At 42.0% G+C, this 17,430-nt stretch overlaps 1 protein-coding gene across 2 annotated transcripts in view; it reads right to left on the reverse strand.

Moving 5' to 3' along the window:
* The window catches only part of sema5a (sema domain, seven thrombospondin repeats (type 1 and type 1-like), transmembrane domain (TM) and short cytoplasmic domain, (semaphorin) 5A), a 126,500-nt gene extending 111,366 nt beyond the window's left edge, over positions 1–15,134 (reverse strand). Inside the window, exon 1 of one of the 2 annotated variants that reach the window (XR_011178346.1) lies at positions 14,618–15,134. The gene's annotated coding sequence lies outside the window, so the exon portion shown is untranslated. The remainder of the gene's footprint in view (positions 1–14,617) is intronic. The other variant, XM_069151618.1, reaches the window with a different exon arrangement.
* Positions 15,135–17,430: the final 2,296 nt, after the last annotated feature.

The raw sequence follows: 17,430 nt of genomic DNA on the forward strand, positions 1-17,430 counted from the left end.
GCTCTAAATCCCCAAGAGTCAGTCACAAGAACACTGGGTGTATTTAATATGTGGTCTCTGCTGTTGTTGACACCAGCCCCGGGGTCCATCTGGGCTTGATTGTAGGCCAAAAACAGATGTTTCTGCCTGTTTCTGTGTGTATGTGTGTGCATGTGTGTGATCGTGTGCATGTGTGTGAGCGTGTGCGCGTGTGCGTGTGTGTGTGTGTGTGTGTGTGTGTGTGTGTGTGATGTGGTTTCTTCCCCACCTTAAAGCCTGTGTAAAATATGTGTTCACAGATGTTTACCTGAGCCAGATGTACGGTATCTATTACTGCTGAAATGCCTCTTTGTCAGTGTGCATCAGACCCACTTCTATCAGTTTGTGTTTACATGCATGTTCATTTGTGATTGTGAGTTTAAACGTGTACTTCCTTGCATAGTTTTACCAATATAAGTGTTTCAAGCCTTATTGATTCAGTTGCATGTCTCTTTCACCACAGGCCATTATGATAAGTGTTCATGTGGGTTTTGTGTGCATCTTGATTTAAAGAGATTGTGTCTTTTGTAGAGCTGAAACAATCTGACAATGTGTAAATGTGTTAATCAACTGAAAAAAAAAAAAAAAAAAAAAAAAGATTTTCTGCTTTTCAAATGTGAGGATTTGCTGCTTTTCTCTGTTTTACATATCATTGTAATCAGAGTATGTTTGGGTTTGATTCTGATTGTCAGATAAAATAAGAAGTCTGACAAGATCTCCTCGGTCTCTGGGGAATGAGTGTTTTTTTTTTTTTTAACAATTGAGAAATAATCAGCACAAGATTTAAAAATGTAAAATAACCATTTGAAGCTCTAGTGTTTTTGAAGTCACACCAATGAAGTACTTTTTTATATCTTGCGTGAGTGATGTATGAATCTATGAAGAATTGCGCTTCTCTTGGCTGCATGTGTGTGTGTGTGTGTGTGTGTGTGTGTGTGTGTGTGTGTGTGTTTTCTTTACCTTAAATGATTAGGAGTCTATGCGAGGAAGTAGAGTCGCATTTATCCAAGATGTTGAGAAAACTTAGAAGATGGGACAAATGATAAAGCTGGCAATTATATTAAACGCCTTAAACAGGAATTTCTATTAAAAGATCACTTGGGATTCATATTCTGAAATACACACCCATACCGGATGTTGTATCAACCAATCAGCTAATTTGAGACACGGGAGTGTGTTTCACAGAGGTTAGGTGTTTCAGAAGTGATTGTCACTTGCAAATACATGTGCAGCATCTACAGTTATCCATAATGCTTGTGTCTAGGTCATAATAAGGTGTTTATTTTAGCTCTTCTGTGACCTCTGGTTACTAATACACCTCCTCTGTGTAGGTTTGCAAATATGTTTACATGTATCCTCACAGATGCATAATTCAATCACACGTACGAGGATGTTTTTTTTAATGCCTTGGGGTCATTTGACCACAGAATTTTCTCTGTTATGTTAATCCTACAAGATAGTGACCTCCAAAGTAATAGCAAGCTAATATGATCACATCAGACAACTTCACAGAGTTGTTATATTCCTGCCTTTTCGTATTATGTAAAATGAATAAGGTCTTTTTTTAATTTATTTATCTGGATCGCCTCCTTACAAGGTCAACATAGGTGGAAGATAACTACCAACTTGGCACTATTTAAACCTATTGCGCGGACCTGTATAACTGAATGAATGCTGATTATCACCACCAGGTTAATCTCTGTATTTCACAGATTTTAAAATCTGTTGTATGGCGAGACATTCCCACGCTGGTCGGATAAATGCAAAGTCTACGGGTAGAGCAAGCAGCAGAGACTTCCTGTTTAGCGACATGCTAATTTGAATGGAGATAAAATAATGCGGTCATGCAGCTCTTTTGGACTACAATTATTATTGGACCAAATGATAGTGAAAAGAGACATTTTGCAGAGGTTTTGACGCTCAAGACAATTTATCCGTTTACAGCAGCATCACAGATTAGGCTGTGATGAAGCCTTAGTATGTGTGGACAGTGTTATTGTTATTAATCTAACTGGTAGAAGGAGTAGACTAAAGTTCCCCACTGCAGCTTTAACAGACATCTGCTCCTCTGATTTTCAGTCTCGTGTCAGTGAACCAAAGTGTCTCACACCATCACAGAAACCCAGAAGTGAATAATTACAAGGTTACACTAACTTGTTTTGTTCAATTGTGTGCAGTCAGTGTCAGAACAAATGTAAGCGTGAAGTGCGCGACAAAGTCTTATAACTCCACTGCAATTTTTTCTCCAGCTGAACACTCCAGCGGGTTTGTGTGGATGCCTGCCTATATTTGCTGCATTATATTATTTTTCTTCATTTGCATTTGGACGTATGAACGTGCATGTGAGTGAATGTATTTATGTCCCCTTGTGTCTGACAGTAATTTATTAGAGGCTCCAGGCAGCTCAGCTGTCTGAAAGACTGAAACTCGATGAAGTAATGGCCTTCAGTCTCGCTGCTCTTCACAAGAAAAGGGGCAAAGGACTGGAGAGGGAGCTGGGGCGAGAAAGTCGTTTAGGGTCACTTGAGGTAGATTACTGGAGAGAAGCCGGTAATAACAAGAGGAATGGAAGGAGTAAGGAGATGCAGGAGAGGATGACGGGTAGAGGTCGGATGAGATGGAATTGAGGGACGGGTCGAGGATAGAGGAGGTTGGAGTTAAGAGGAGAGGGGTGTGAAAGAGGTTAGGCAGGAACAAAAGGAGCGACGAGTGAGGGGGAGAATGGAGGGGATTAACCGAACCTAGGCTGTGGATGGAAAGAAAGACTAGTGTAGCAGCACCTCAGAGAAAGGAAAGAAGGGTCGGGGTTGAAGTGTGGCTTTACTATGAGGAGTGCCTGGGATCGCCGTAAATAACACACACCACATGCCATGAAAGTGTAGTCCCTCACGTCTCTGCAGTCCACTTGCGTGTATGTCATGTGTCAGGAGAGCGGTCCCACAGAGATAATTGAATCAGGGCACGAAAACAACAGGACAGACTGTAGGTGAGGTGGTCGGGCACAGCTGGAAAAACAACAGTCTTTTAAACTAAAGGGAAAGGAAACACCAGGGGAAATAGTGGTATTCGGAGTATCTGAGACTGCGGTGTACAGAGAGCTGGCCTTTCACGGGAGCCACGGCTCCAGGTGCAACACAGAGCAGGTCTGTTTAACATCCAGGTCCCGTGTCTTGTGGATGTTTTAGACCACTTCCACCCCACATGTTTCTGTTTTCATGAACATACTCAGGTTTTTGGGAGGTTTTGTTTTATGTAAGCTGCATTCAAATGACTATAATCATCCATCATGGCATAATATTATGTGAATCAAACTCACCGCCTGGCAAAAAAACAGGATGCACAGCTTGAAATTAAGCAGTTCAACCAAAAATACCGGAAAAAACCTGTCCACTTTTACAGGCTAGAAAAATATTGAGAGGCAAGAAGCTGAAATTGAGTGAGAGGAAGCTTAAAGTGCTCCGGCAGCGATGCAGTTTTAACTGAGCTCAACCAGCAGACTACAACTATTGTAAAAGGGGGAAATTGCCTGTAAAAACTTTCCCTCTGCTCCCTCATCCCTCAATCTGGACAAAATCTGGAAGTGAGGGCTCATTCAGGGAGCAGCATATAAATAAAAATAAATAACACGAGGTGTAAACGAGTCTAACAAAGGGGGTGGGGATGTAGAGGCGGGGGTGGGTGGGAGTCGTCACTACAGCTGGCCCAGACTGTTAATGTCTGCACTTTTTCTATTAGACGGGACCCCCTGGCTGCCTCATACAATTATGTTATTCTTCTGGGGCCCTGAGTGTGGGTGTCTGCATTGTGAGACTGTCTGGAGGTGATAAAACAGCAGAAAGCACATAAATAATGACTTAATGATCCCCTCCACCCTGAGCTATAATGATGACAATGGAGTTTTCCAACCCGGGACGCTGGTGGGGGCGGGCGGGGTGATCCACATGTGGCCTCCAGGTGTGCTTAAGTCCAACACTGTTACGTCTTAACCTCTCAACTCACAAGGTTTACGTCCACTTTTACTTTGACCATCTGTGACTACACCACTATTGCTGCATATCCAAAAACTAAGCTCAGCGTTCATCGTGTTGCAAGCCAAAATATGTATCTCGTGCAAAAGCTGTTTGTTTTCAAGCGAGTGATACAGCTGGATAATCTGCATTAATCATCCCGCTGAGCTACATTCTTCTGTGTGTGTGTGTGTGTGTGTGTGTGTGTGTGTGTGGGGGGGGGGGGGGTTAAGAGAGAAAAGAAGCAGGTAATTTTGAGTGACAGACATTGTGGAACCAGACACCAAATCAGACATTCAGCTAAATTATAGTCCAGCCGCTAAAGCAGAATGAAATCTGTGATTTGCGTAATTGTTTCTTTGGGTACGTTGTGCGATCACTGCTTTACAACATTAGCAGTAAATCATGTGGCTGTACACTATAATTAACATCCTTTACCTCCTTCCCCGTAATCATGCTCTGCGGCTAAATATGGCAGAAATTGATGTTTGAAACATTTTGTGCTCAAGGTATTTTTAATAATTTGCCAACACCTAATTGGCTTGTGCAGCTTCCGAAAAGCTCAGGAGTTCAGTGAGCGCTCAGACTGTCATTGATTCACACTGTCAAAGAGAAAAAAGGCGACTTAGTAGCACTAAAAAGTGAGAATCAAAGATAGAGAAAAGTGCCCGTAATCTGCCAATTACTATAATTGATTCAGCTAAAACTGATGAACCCTGGGTATCTGAGATGGTGAGAAAATCACATTGGGAGTGTGCACTTGTGCACATGTGCAAGTACTAAAACAACACACACGTTTTTTTTTTTTTGTTTTTTTTAAACAGGCCAAGACGACACATAGATTTGGAATGAGAAAGTGTTAATTATGATATATAGGGCCCGAGGGTGGAGGTGGAGAGGGAGTTAGGGTGGGTGTGTGGAGCTCTGCTGATGACAATGACAGGTTACATAGACCTCATTGTGTGCAGGGAGACCTGCCACCGCCACCGTTGGTGGCTGGAAAGAAAGGGCTCCAGGAGGCAGCGACTGCTGTTGTTTCATGCCTATTAACACACAGCACTGACAATAAAACTGAAACCGAGGGTTGTTAGTGCCCTTGAGTAAGTTACTGCATCCCGATCCTGCACTCTGACCTTCCCATATCAGAGGAAGGCGAGTTAAAAAGATTGCTCCCCTCTGGGGATGAATATACTATTGTATTAACATGAGGTTTTTCAGTGCACAGTGGGGTAGAGGGTGGGAGTAGCAGCAGGGTTGAGGAAAAGGAAAAGAAAAGTCTGCTTCGTTGATCTCCAGCTGCAAATTTTCGTTTTCTGTAACACCAGCAGAGGCATTAAAAAGCAGAAAACCCAAACAACCTTTACTTGCACAATTACCTCCCGAGTATCAGCTGCCTGATGGTCTCTAGCAATAGTTTCCGCTTCACATTGTGCAATACAACTCCTTTTTGTGTGCTTTTCTAAAGTCAATAAAAAAAAAGACGTCAACCCTGCAGGAAAGAATCCCCTTCTGGCCTTAACTGTTGCAGTGCAAGGAGTACTTTTCTACCCAGAAAGCCTTTGGGGAACAGCGTGGAGCACAAAATAGATCAGGATGCTACAGTGCCCTTGCTCCATGAGGGCAGAGGTCTATTTTTAATGAAAACAAGAGCACAGCAACAAAGTGTTGTGGTAGGGCAAGTCCAGAGGAAATTTACCCTCTGCGTAGGAGTTCCCCTCCCTCACTGCGCCGGTCTGAGGAGTTCTGCAGAAGCTTAGGTCAAAAACAAATGCAAAGGTTTCCTACAACAAAAACCTGTTTCATTCCATTTGAAATGATTTGCCTGAGCTGCTCTCGGCTTATCCTTGTTAAGGAAAATCAGGTAATAGTCTTCTCTTCTCTTAGTCCCCTTGCTGTCATGATTAGCAGTAAAAGAGTGTGTTTCATGCATAGGTGCACCTTCCTTGCATACCGCTGTGTACATCTATTTGAAGGAGCAGCAGGAGAGTCGGGGTTAGGGTCAGGTCTGGTCAAGCTGAGGTCAACAAACAGGAACAGACTCATCTCTGAGAAAGTGTAACTTGAACCTTTCCTTTTAGTGGCTCTGCACCCCGCTGACCTCCTGAGCCCTGACACATTCACATGAGCTGTATGTGAAATAAACAGCAGAACTATTAATATTCATCATATTTGTACACTCAGATATTGTTGTTACTGCCTTGACTCTCTGTGGTTTGCTTATTCTTGGGGATTTATTTGATTATTTCACTTTTCTGCCTATCTGACAGCCTGTGTTTCTCTCCCGCAGTCGAATCTCGGCCTACATTGTATGATGCTGCAGGGTTTAAAGCTCATCTCCTCTGTACAACACAAACGCACACAGTGCACACCTTAAAATATGTGTACATTGGGATGTGGGTTTTTAGGCACTTTGGTGTTTCTTTGTATTTTAGTTTTCTCTTTTCTATGCAAGAGCAAGGGGGGGGGGGGGGGGGGGAACACATCTCCTCCCAGAGAATCTTTAAACAATCCACTTCAGTCCCAATAGGGCAGCACGGTGGAAGAAGCACAGGCAGAGAGTCAGCACAACTCTTGAACATATCTCACTTCTCTGGGGAGCACAGAAACACAATAGAGCCGGAGCAGGAGAATAGAAACATTCTCTTGTTTCATGAACAGCATAATCAGACCACTATATTAGCCAACCAACACTGTCTATGGCAAAAAGGACACTCCTAGCAATACCTCTAGAATTACTACATTGTCTTTTGCAGAAACTGATATCCTTATCACTAAAACCCAGTACCATGGCGAGACTTAATGTCCCACAACAAAATATCTCTTGAAACTAAACTCCCACTTTACGTACAATAGTATTCAACCCAAAATGACCACTTGTTCTCATGCACACAGCTTAAAAAAAAAATCTAAGTCAGCTCGGCGTACAAAATAAGGTACTGACTGCTGGCATACAGCCATGCAGTGTCTAACTGAGAGCTCATTCTTCCTGATGGTTTATTCGAGCCAGAATGAAATGTTATTCAGAAGGAATAATAAGTGGTTTGTTATTCGCTGCTGATGGTTTAGATCAGACCACACATCCTCCATGTGTCGTTTCACCTTCAGAACTGAGGCAGCATTGTGTCTACGATCGTGTAGACTACACATTCACATCAGTGCTCAATGCACACCGGTGAAGGGCATGACTCATGAGAGTCTCGTGTCTGGAGAGTGTGTTGTGTTTGCAAGGTTTTGGAAAAACAATAGTGGCATGTGAAGGAGCTCTTTACCACACCACTATGTTTTCTTACTAGATTTTTATTTTAAATACTCAATTAAGTCAGAAGTCCTGCAAAAAATATTACGCAAATGGCTCCATTACTAATGCGCTGACTCTACTTTAAAATCCCTTTTAATTTCCTTGATAGAGACCTGATACTTTATGGTAACAAATGTTGTTTTTCTGCCTTTGCTAACCTCTGATTTATGTTCAGTTTTTGCATGTTTAACACACACACACACACACACACACACACGCACAAAAATAATGCAGAAGCATGGGTATACAGTATATGTGGCTAATCATTAAATAATACATTATTAGATTGAATGCATCACTATGTACATAGCATTTTACTGTTGTAGGTGTTGGGTAGTTAATTCATAGGCTTTTTGTATCTTAGTCCCCTGGTATCTGACCGAGGAGTCGGGCCCCTTCAGAGGGTCACAAGAGACATCAGAGATTATTAATGGAAGACGTTTAGAGGGTAAATGGCTCTTTAGTTGAACTGCCAACAGCCTCAATGAGATGCTTTTCTTTTTCAAAAGCCAAAGATGTTGGGAACCTCTGGTTTCATCATTCATGCAGCAGTATATTTTTTAAGCTAATCATGTTTTTTCATATAATATCTCAGTTTGAAAAATAGTTATTGACAAGCTGTCGAGTAATTATGACAGAGTAAAAAGTCATTGTTGTTTTTTTTGCTGACACATATGGGAGTAGAAGTAGTGAGTATTAAAAGGAAAAACTTTGTTTGGGTATACACCTCTAGGGTCAGGAAGAGTGCAGGTAAAATCATGACTGACCCCGAACACCATGCACACAACCTGCTTAAACTCCTCCCTGCCGGTAGAGACACAAACTGTCTCCGCAAACTGTCTCCATTGTGAAAAGGACATCATTGGGAACTCGCAACATAACAGTGTCTTCATCTATATATAGAATGCATAATTTATATCACTAATATATGGGTGTGTACATGTTTATTCTATTTATACATTTTATTAACACTGTACAGTGTAACTTCAGTCTTACTCTATTTCTGTTAAGAGGGTTCTTTATGGTGTGTGTTTTTTTTTAGATGTCTGTTGGGAGCAGCTGGAAATCATAAAAACATTTCCAGTGCATCAACACACATGGCCAAATAAAATAATTTTGAATTTCAAAGTTGAAATCTATTTCACTTTCCACGAGCCTGAGAGGTGAAATTCAGGGCAAAACAGTCTCCCAAATATCTGCTTTTAATTGAGAGCGACTCAGGTGAGCAAAACCACATTTTGGAACTTGATGACAACATTTGAATGTTTGCGGGTTCACAGTGAGGGGACATTGTTTGGAGAGATATCTTTAAGTAAGTCAGACTAAAACTTTAAGAGTGAAGGGGATTTTGAAGATTTTGAAAAGTGACGAAGACATGTCCCCTTCGCCTTTTCTTCACTTTCTCTTCCTTTATCTTGTTTTTTCTGTCAGCACTGTTCTCCCTCTGTATCGGTCTCCTGTCTTTGACTCATCTTTCCTTCTCTTTGCGTTCCTTTCTCTTGTCCCATTCTGTCCTGCCTGCTGGCTCTCTGTCTGTCTCTCTCAATGGACTTCTGTAGCACTGACAGCTGAATCCAGCAGACAGAGGCATCCAGGGACCGACCAGATTGCTGCCTCTTGAGGGAAAAATCCTCCTTATACATTTAACAATTTCCCCCAAAACCAGCTTGTCCTGCCTTTTTGCTCATCAGTCATTGTATCACCCCCCTTCTATCTCCATCTCTTCGTTTTTTTCTTCTACCCTTTATTTTCCCATTCACAAACCAGGCGTCTCCCCTCTTTGTCTGGGAAAATTATCTTTTCACCTTTATCAGCCTCGTCCAATCTCCCTTTCACTGTTCATATCACCCCTCCAATCTCCCTCCGTATTTCTCTTCTGTTCCCATTTTTTCTGCGCGGCCGAACTACAAGCAGTGGGCTGCTTTATCTTTAAGATGTTATCGCAAACTTTCATATAAGGTCGGATAAAAGGAATATAGCACGCTCTGTAATTTCATTTTCTCATTCATCTGCTGAGGAAAAGTGTCCTCTTGCAACTTGAATATCTTTTTTTTTTTTTTTCTAGGATATTGCTCTGATTAGCCTTTCGTAATGATTTCAAAGTAGAGATAAATGTTTTCATTTGCCGAAGATTAAAGGATTTTCTTTATTTATATCCCCTCACTGATCAAATTAGAGCTACTCTGGCTGTTTGCGACGCTGCAATAGATGAAACTCAGATAGCTCTAAACACATCACATCAAAAGAGCTTCTTATCGTATAATGATATGCTCCATAAAGATAAGACGCAACCATGCACGTCCCATGAGGCGTAAAAACGCCTCTAATCCGAGAAAGGTTCCAGCTAAATTACCACCTCCTGCTGCTATGATAAACATACAGCAAACAAAGGTAAATACACAGAAAGCCACACGACCATGCACCTGCTTTAATGGGTGGCTGCTAATTTAGCTGCGACTATACATAGCAAAGAGTGTCAAAGTCTCACAGGAGGCAGTCCAGTTTTGCTCTCACCTCAGAGGTAAAAGCTGCAGCCTGAAAGAAGAAGCTCCCACAAAAGAGAAATATACGAGCTGAGCGCCGCTATCAAATGAACCTCTCATTCATGCCTCAAAGTCATTCATCTTCCAGAGAAATACAGCTGGGTGACGGCCCGGAGAGGGGAGGAAAAAAAAAAAAGAGTATGTTTCCCTCTGTGTGTGTCGGCATGTGTGTTTGATGACAACTCATGACTCATTTCACCCTTCAAATGGCTCTGTGGCACTCAATCAGTCAATAAACAAAGAGCAGCAAAGCCTCTTCGCTCTTTCTTCCTCGATCTCTCTTTTTAAAATCCTCTTTTCACCTCTTTTCCCCTGACTCATTACACCTTGTCACACACTTTCCCCCACTCCTGTCTTCTTCTCCCCTCAGCTGCTCTCTCTCTCTCTCATACCAATACAAGTACAGGAAAAGTACAACAAACTCCAAACTTAAATAACTTTACAATAATCGCTTCTCCTGTTGTCACAGAAGTTTGGAACCATCTCTGTTTAACCTTTCAAACATCCTCTTCATCCCTTATAGTGAAAAAGAGGCTTTGGGGATTATTTAATCGTGACCCAAATAGAGTCTCCCTCTACTTCCTGTGCTGGCATCATGGTTAAAAGACAGATTCAGCTGCTATTTGAGAGGGGTTTTGAGGTTGTAGTGGAGAGAAGGACAGAGGTAATGTAGTGTAACAGTGCTGGCGAGTGAAGGCTGGTTTAGCAGCGCTAATTCCCTCTGACGTGTGGACATGAAAGTGGATGTTTTACTCAAACCGCAGACATTCATTCTTGGATTCAAGCAGCAGAAATAATAGCGCATCCAGGATCACATATCGCTCGCCTGCGCTTCCCTGCCGCATTCTGAACTCAAATTATTTCCTACACCTGCCCTTGTGCTGTTTCTGCTGTTTAGCATGCAGTGTGAAATTACCACAGCTTCCTCTGCCTGTTTTACAAGGATTTGTCCCATCAGAGAACTGGTGTGTGTGTGTGTGTGTGTGTGTGTGTGTGTGTGTGTGTGTGTGTGTGCGTGTGTGCGTGTGCGTGTGCGTGCCTGTTTACACACAAGCACATCCACTTTTTATCACTTCATTTCCAGCTCTTTTAACATATCAATCTTAATTCTGTTCGCGCTGTGTTTTCATTTTGGCTCACTTTACTCCAGCTGTGAAGCATTATGATATAATATTCCTCATAGAAAATAAAGCCACGATGTGTGTTTTGAAATAATGGCACCATGCCTGTTTTCCTAAAGCACCAAACCTTTTACTGCTGACCTTGATGGTAACCGATCTCAACGTTGTTTAGCGGCAGCGTAGCCGTCGTGTAGAATTTTGTGAGGACAAACAACAGACGACACAGGGTTGCATTGTGCATCCCACTTGATGTCTTCTTCACAATCACTATGGCAACAGTTGTTATGCTTTGCCCTTTAAAGAACAGAAGTGGCAGGGATGATAAAGTTTTATTTTCATTCCCTTTGTGACCCACATACTTTCAAACACCAACGGCCTCTCAAATCTCCTGTAGGAAACCTTGTAGTTGCCATAAGTTACTATGGCTACTCAAAGGTTTGCACCATCTTACCAAATGACTGGCAATGACAAAAATGGAAAGAAAAAAAACAAATGTTTACTTACAACCTTAAAATTGCCTCTATTATGGATAGGTCAGAGATTAATCTAAATACACTGTTACTGTAAAAAAAAAAAAAAAAAAAAAAAGATCACTAAAAATGAACACAAATATTTTGAATTAGTGTCTCCTAATATGTGACAGAACTCTGGTTCCACCACAGTCCTGAAAACAGAAGTGGCAGAAGGAACAAGGGAAGGGATGAGATAATGGCAAAGTGGTTCTGATGTATAAATAGCCTGTGGTGGTGAGAGGACAAAGCACAGCAGGGAAGAACAGCAAGCTACTCCAACTATTGTGCGAACCTCCAAGTTTACTCGCATAAGAGCAATAAATCATCCACTGAGGAGAATTTGTGAAATCGGGGCTTCCATGCAACTGTCGGCCAATAAACCCAGATCTTTTGTGAGGCTGTATGTACACAGACACAGACTATCCTGAAGCCCCGTCTTGCGGGTGTCAGATAAATAAGTAACCAAAAGGCCTTAAAGAGCACAGAGGGGCCAGAGGGTAATGACTGTTTAGTTTACACGTGCATGATAATGCCTTTCACTTTCACTCCCGACAGAGCTCGACCCCGGGGGGAACATCGAATCACAAAGGTCGACAACAATGGGCTTGTCATTCAATCGGTTTCCATGGCGACCACACAGCTCGCTGAGGCCGCCGGGGTCATTTTCATCGCTGGATTCTCTTGGCTGGGACTAATTGCTGTGTGTGTGCGCCGCTGTTCTGTGTCAGTGCTTGGGCAAATTCCCAACACAACGCAAATATCAATCACGCTAATCATATGCAGCTCTACACTTAGTGCTGGAATGTGTGGCTGGTTTCCATACTACTGCAGCAATCTGCTACTCAACTGTTATGACTCTAAAGAGGCAGAAGTGCAAGTGTTAATGCTGTTTGAGCTACAACTAATGATTATCTATTGATCAATCTGATGATTATTTTCTCAGTTAACCATTATTTTAGTCTGTAAAGAGTCTGAAAATGCACATCACAATTTCCCAAAGCCTATTGTTGATATATTCTGTTTTCCTGTCTATCCAACCAACAGTCCAAACCACAAAGATCCAAAATTTACTATTAAAAAAGACCAAGAAAACCAACAAATATTCACATCTGAGGAGCGACAACCAGTCATCTGGCTTAAAAGTTACTTAAATAATTAATGACGTATCAAAATACATGCCAACTTTCTCCTGTAATCTTTTAGTTTTTCTCTCTTCTCTGTGGACGAACTAATCACTTCAACTTTAATGATGCAGTATCTCTTTAGAAAACTGGTAACGTCTGCCAAAAAGCATCATGTCACATGATTTCTTGAATCAGCACTATTGCATCTTCAGTGTCACTCTCTTGTGTTGTACTTTTTTTCCCTCTTCCTCTGGGGAGATTTTAGCATCTAAAGTCTAATACAGGCCTGGAAACTGTGAGTCTGAAGTAATTCTACCATCTGTACGAGGGTCACTTATTGCCACTGGTAAGCACAGTGTGACAGGACGGACGAGCCATAGCATCTTCACGTGTCTGAGGCCTTCAGATCAGAGGAAGCTGACTGCGTTTATCAGAAATGTGACTTTCATGTCCTGTAAGCTCACACGACCAAAACAACTGTCGACCCTTTGAATACCAATGGAATAGAGAAGAATATGCTAAAGGCTTTAAACTCGGGAAACAGCATCTGAGTAAAAATGTGCTTGCTTTCTAAAAAGGTGTTTGCCTTAGGCCTTAAAAAAAAAACTAAACAAAACAATGGTGAATAAATGATTTCGTTAACAATCATGTCCACTCAATCATACCACTAATCAGCATGATCACAGCTGGAGATAAGCATTCATCTAAACCTGCTGACAGAACAGAGCCGTGTAGCACCTGAACCTCATAACTGCACACAACATCAATCACCTTTTTTTCTTATAGTACCAAGAGATGTTTTACCATTATACATTCAACTTATCCTTTTTTTTCTGAGTCTTTTTGACCAACTCTGACAAGCACGCAAACGTGTTGGCTTTTGTTGAAGGGCACTGCTAGCGTAAATTGGAATTTGAAGTGTAAGACAAAAGTCAAATGAAGCCTTTATTCTACAAGTGAAATAACGTTTTGATAGTTCAACAAAGCCATAAGTGAAAGCCTTCAATGACAGCTCTGGCTCTGCAACTCAGTGAGAGGCATGTAGTTTAAGACGTGTGACTGGGAGGTCTGAATACCTCAACAAAGGGAAGAGCAAAATAAAAGAAACTTGGCACATCTACAGTAGCTACTGCGATAAAATATAAAACACTTGCACTATACTGTACACAATCAGCGTCTCGTCAGGAGAACCCATTTTTTCCCTATCCTTTTTGCATTCAAACCAGTGAGATAATGGCCAACACATCTTTACTCTATTAATAATGCAGGGTGCAGGTGCCTTAAAAGTTACATTAGATAATCGTAATTGGACAAAATGTATGAATTATTAAAGTGTGATTATGTTTTTAAACCATTACTATGAAAATGTCCCAACTTTCACACCATCTGTGGAACCACTTATATTGTCAGGACTGCTGCACTGCTGTTTGCCACACTATTGTCTTTCCTTTCCTCTATTCTCTTTCATCATGATCACCTTCCAAGCTTCTCCGTAAATACATGAGTGCAACTGTTACACTAAATTCTGTAGACTTCAGTTACTGAAGCTTTTGGTGATTATGCCAGACCCTAATCAACTGTAATAAGACATTAGAAAGGCCGAGTACTGCTGTGAAAGTCTTTGGATACAAAGATTTGATGAAAGCTCGGAGGTACCTGGTGGTGGCTGCACTCTGCCAGCACCACCAAGCGGCCAGGCACAGCAAAGCACAACGCAAAACTTCTAAAACATTATTTACGATATTGTGGGTTTGTGGATTAGTGTCTGTTTACTGTTCGATACTGACATATTCCAGCAATATATTTCAACCAATGTTCACGAATGATATCACCGCAAAATTGAGCATCTGATAGTGAGTGAAACTCGTCCGTTTATGATCAAGAGAAAACAAATGCGTTGCGTTAAGAAGAGAAACGACTGCAGAACTCTGTGACATTTCGGAGTAATAATAAAGCAGGTGCACAGTTCATTCTAAAAATCTGTCTCTTCTTACCAAGTGAGGTGCCCAACTCCCGTTCATCTAGTAGGGACGAAGCTGCGTGTCTTGTCCCGGTGAGAAGAGACTGAGGAAACACAGAAAATGAAGATGAGCTGAAGATGAAATATCCTCAGTTCTGCTGTGTCTCTTTGTCCGAAATCGACCTCGGTAAAAAAAAAAAAACTCCTCTCTCTGCAGAGACTCCTCTGTGCTCTGCGTCGTCCCTCCGGAGCCCAGTGTGCTATTTCTGCCCCACTGAGAAGCGCTCTGAGCCGGTGGTGGCTCCTCGGCGCACGGTTTGTAATCGGACACCGCACTGTCGCGCTGCGCCACAGACAATAAGCCTCCGCTCTTGTGGGGTGGTGCGAAAAAGCAGCGGCGCGTTGAAAAAAAGACAAAACTTTCCTTCAACTAAAAACGGCCGGTGCTGGTGCAGAAAGGGCCAGAGGAGTGGAGGAGGGTGATGTGTCCAATTCTGCCCTCAGACACAGCTGCGCAGCACACGAGCAGGGTTTTGATTGCATGAGGACTGCGCCCCCACTTTTTGCGCGTCCACTCCAGCAGCGCGGAGAGACGTGGCAGCGGCGCACAGCTGTCCTGCAGGTGGAGGAGAGGAATACAGCCCACTGAACGCTGAAGCTACAAGTGGGACGAGTGGGATTTAGACATTTTCAGCTATTTTGACATCTTGATGGTGCTCGATCGATCCCAGCAGCGAAACACTCCTTCGGCTTGTCTCTTCCAGGGAGGTCAGAAGTTATTGCAGTCTCTGATAAGCATTCACCCTTGAAGCAAAGTTTATTTTTGTGTCATTATTGGAGTCTTTGGCTTCATTTAGACAGCACCCATGTATAGAGAGATCCCAATACTTTATTTTTTTTAACTGATTGCAGTTCTTTGTATCTATAAATCCCCCAAACTGTTTTCAGTGGCAGAACTGTTGAGAATTCAGTTTCAAGGACACTTCAGCAGAAAGGATGCTTACTGAAAGTGGTGTTTGAACCCTGTCATGCATATGTGTACCCACTGGGACCCAGCTATGAATAAAGTGTTTAGTAACTGCTGTACAAAAGCCATTATTCCATTCATCCAACAGCAAATGTATCTTCTTTTTTTTTTTTTTTTTTTTAAAGTAAATACACACACAGTGTCTGATACGAGTGTGTGTGAGAGAGATAGAGAAGAGGAAAACGAGGCAGAGTGACTGCTGTGTTTCTGTGCCTTTGTGTATTTTAATACTACCATCTCCAGCTCAATTACCTATTTATCCCCTGGTGTGAACGCAGCCTCTATCAAGCACTGAAAGCCCAAAGTGTCGCACACAGCTTTAGGGCTGTGACAGAAAGCTAGTCTGTCTTTTTGACAGACATATAGCGGAGTCAACAACAGCCTATTAATACGCCTCTTCGTTAAACCAGTACGTGCCTCCGTGAATGCCTCTGCTCCCGTGTACCCACATCTAAATTCAAATCAGGTAATTTTCATAAAAATGTCGCTACCCACGATAGGGGGAAGGAGAGTTGAGATTTACATTTCAAGTGGCCTCTGTGCAAGTCTGGGAAATGCGTGGGTAACCTTTTCCTTTCTATAGATGCACAGGGAGATGCAAAGGGATCAGATCTGCTTTCTTAAAATATCAAAGCAGATTAAGATAAGACATGCCACAGGCAGGGGTGATGCTTAACAAATAGAATGCAGAAACTAAAAGAAACAATACATTTAATTCTGACACTAAACTGACTTTGCACTACATCATATCTTAGTTAGAGAATCAAATGTTTCACCCACTGAAAATGCTGTGACCTCCAAAACTTTCTCTCCTCGCTTCAGGAATTTCAGACCTCCTTTAACTCAGCATGGTCTGCTCTTCCGTACAATATATGTTTTACTGCCTCACAGCCAAAAGTGTAACCTGCACAGCTGCAGCTAAACTTCAGAGTGAAGCTTCAGATGTCTAAACTGCACAGAGCATGCAAAATCCATTGCTAAAAACAATGCAGTGTCTTTGAATGGACCATCTGACTCGGTGATGGATGATTGTGAGTACATTAGTCCATGACAGGTGGCCTGAGACAGATTGAATCAAAGCTACTCTGGCATTCAGGTCTCCTCCAGTGTGTTTGTGGATGTGACTGTGTGTGGCCACCTTTGTTGCTCACCATTCCTGTTTTGATGTCAGGCAAATGCACTCAAGTTGCCAGGCAACCACAAAAAAATTCAGTTTCAGAGGGAGCCTCCTCTATTTCACCGGGTCATATAAGATCTCACTGGGGTGAATTTGTGTTTGTTTGTCTATTGTTTTATCCTGCAGCTTTTGGAGAAAAAAAAACAGGGATCTAGTTTATTAAGTGCAGTGACTAAACAATATTTCAAAATAATGTCATGATTAAAGAGAATGAAAGCCAACTTTTATCTGTATGAAAAAAAAAAAGCTTACTACAGTGGACAAAGTAGTCATTTGAGGATAATCCCTGGCATGTGTATTTATTTCTTTGTTGTGTTTTTTTTTTAAGACGAGCATTTGTAATGGATTATTTGTATATTTTGTGTGTCTGTATACAGTGATTGAAGGAGATACTCACAGCAGGCCAAGCCCTTGCTTTGGTGCCAAACCTCAGCTAACCGGAGCTGAACCCCAAAAATCCCCTCTGTCAAACAGGCCATCTGTCATGCAAGTTCTCTGCCATTCCCCAGATCAGCTCACACCTTGCAAACACAGCCAGCCAGCTACAAAAAAAACACACAGTCCCTGACACATGACTGAAATATTTCCCCAGGATGAGGATGAAACACGAACACATTCTTGCACACATGCACAATTGTACATG

Source organism: Embiotoca jacksoni, unplaced genomic scaffold (assembly GCF_022577435.1).
Source record: "Embiotoca jacksoni isolate LCO1_2020_lvr unplaced genomic scaffold, fEmbJac1.0.p SCAF_17, whole genome shotgun sequence".
Taxonomy (NCBI): Eukaryota; Metazoa; Chordata; class Actinopteri; family Embiotocidae; genus Embiotoca; species Embiotoca jacksoni.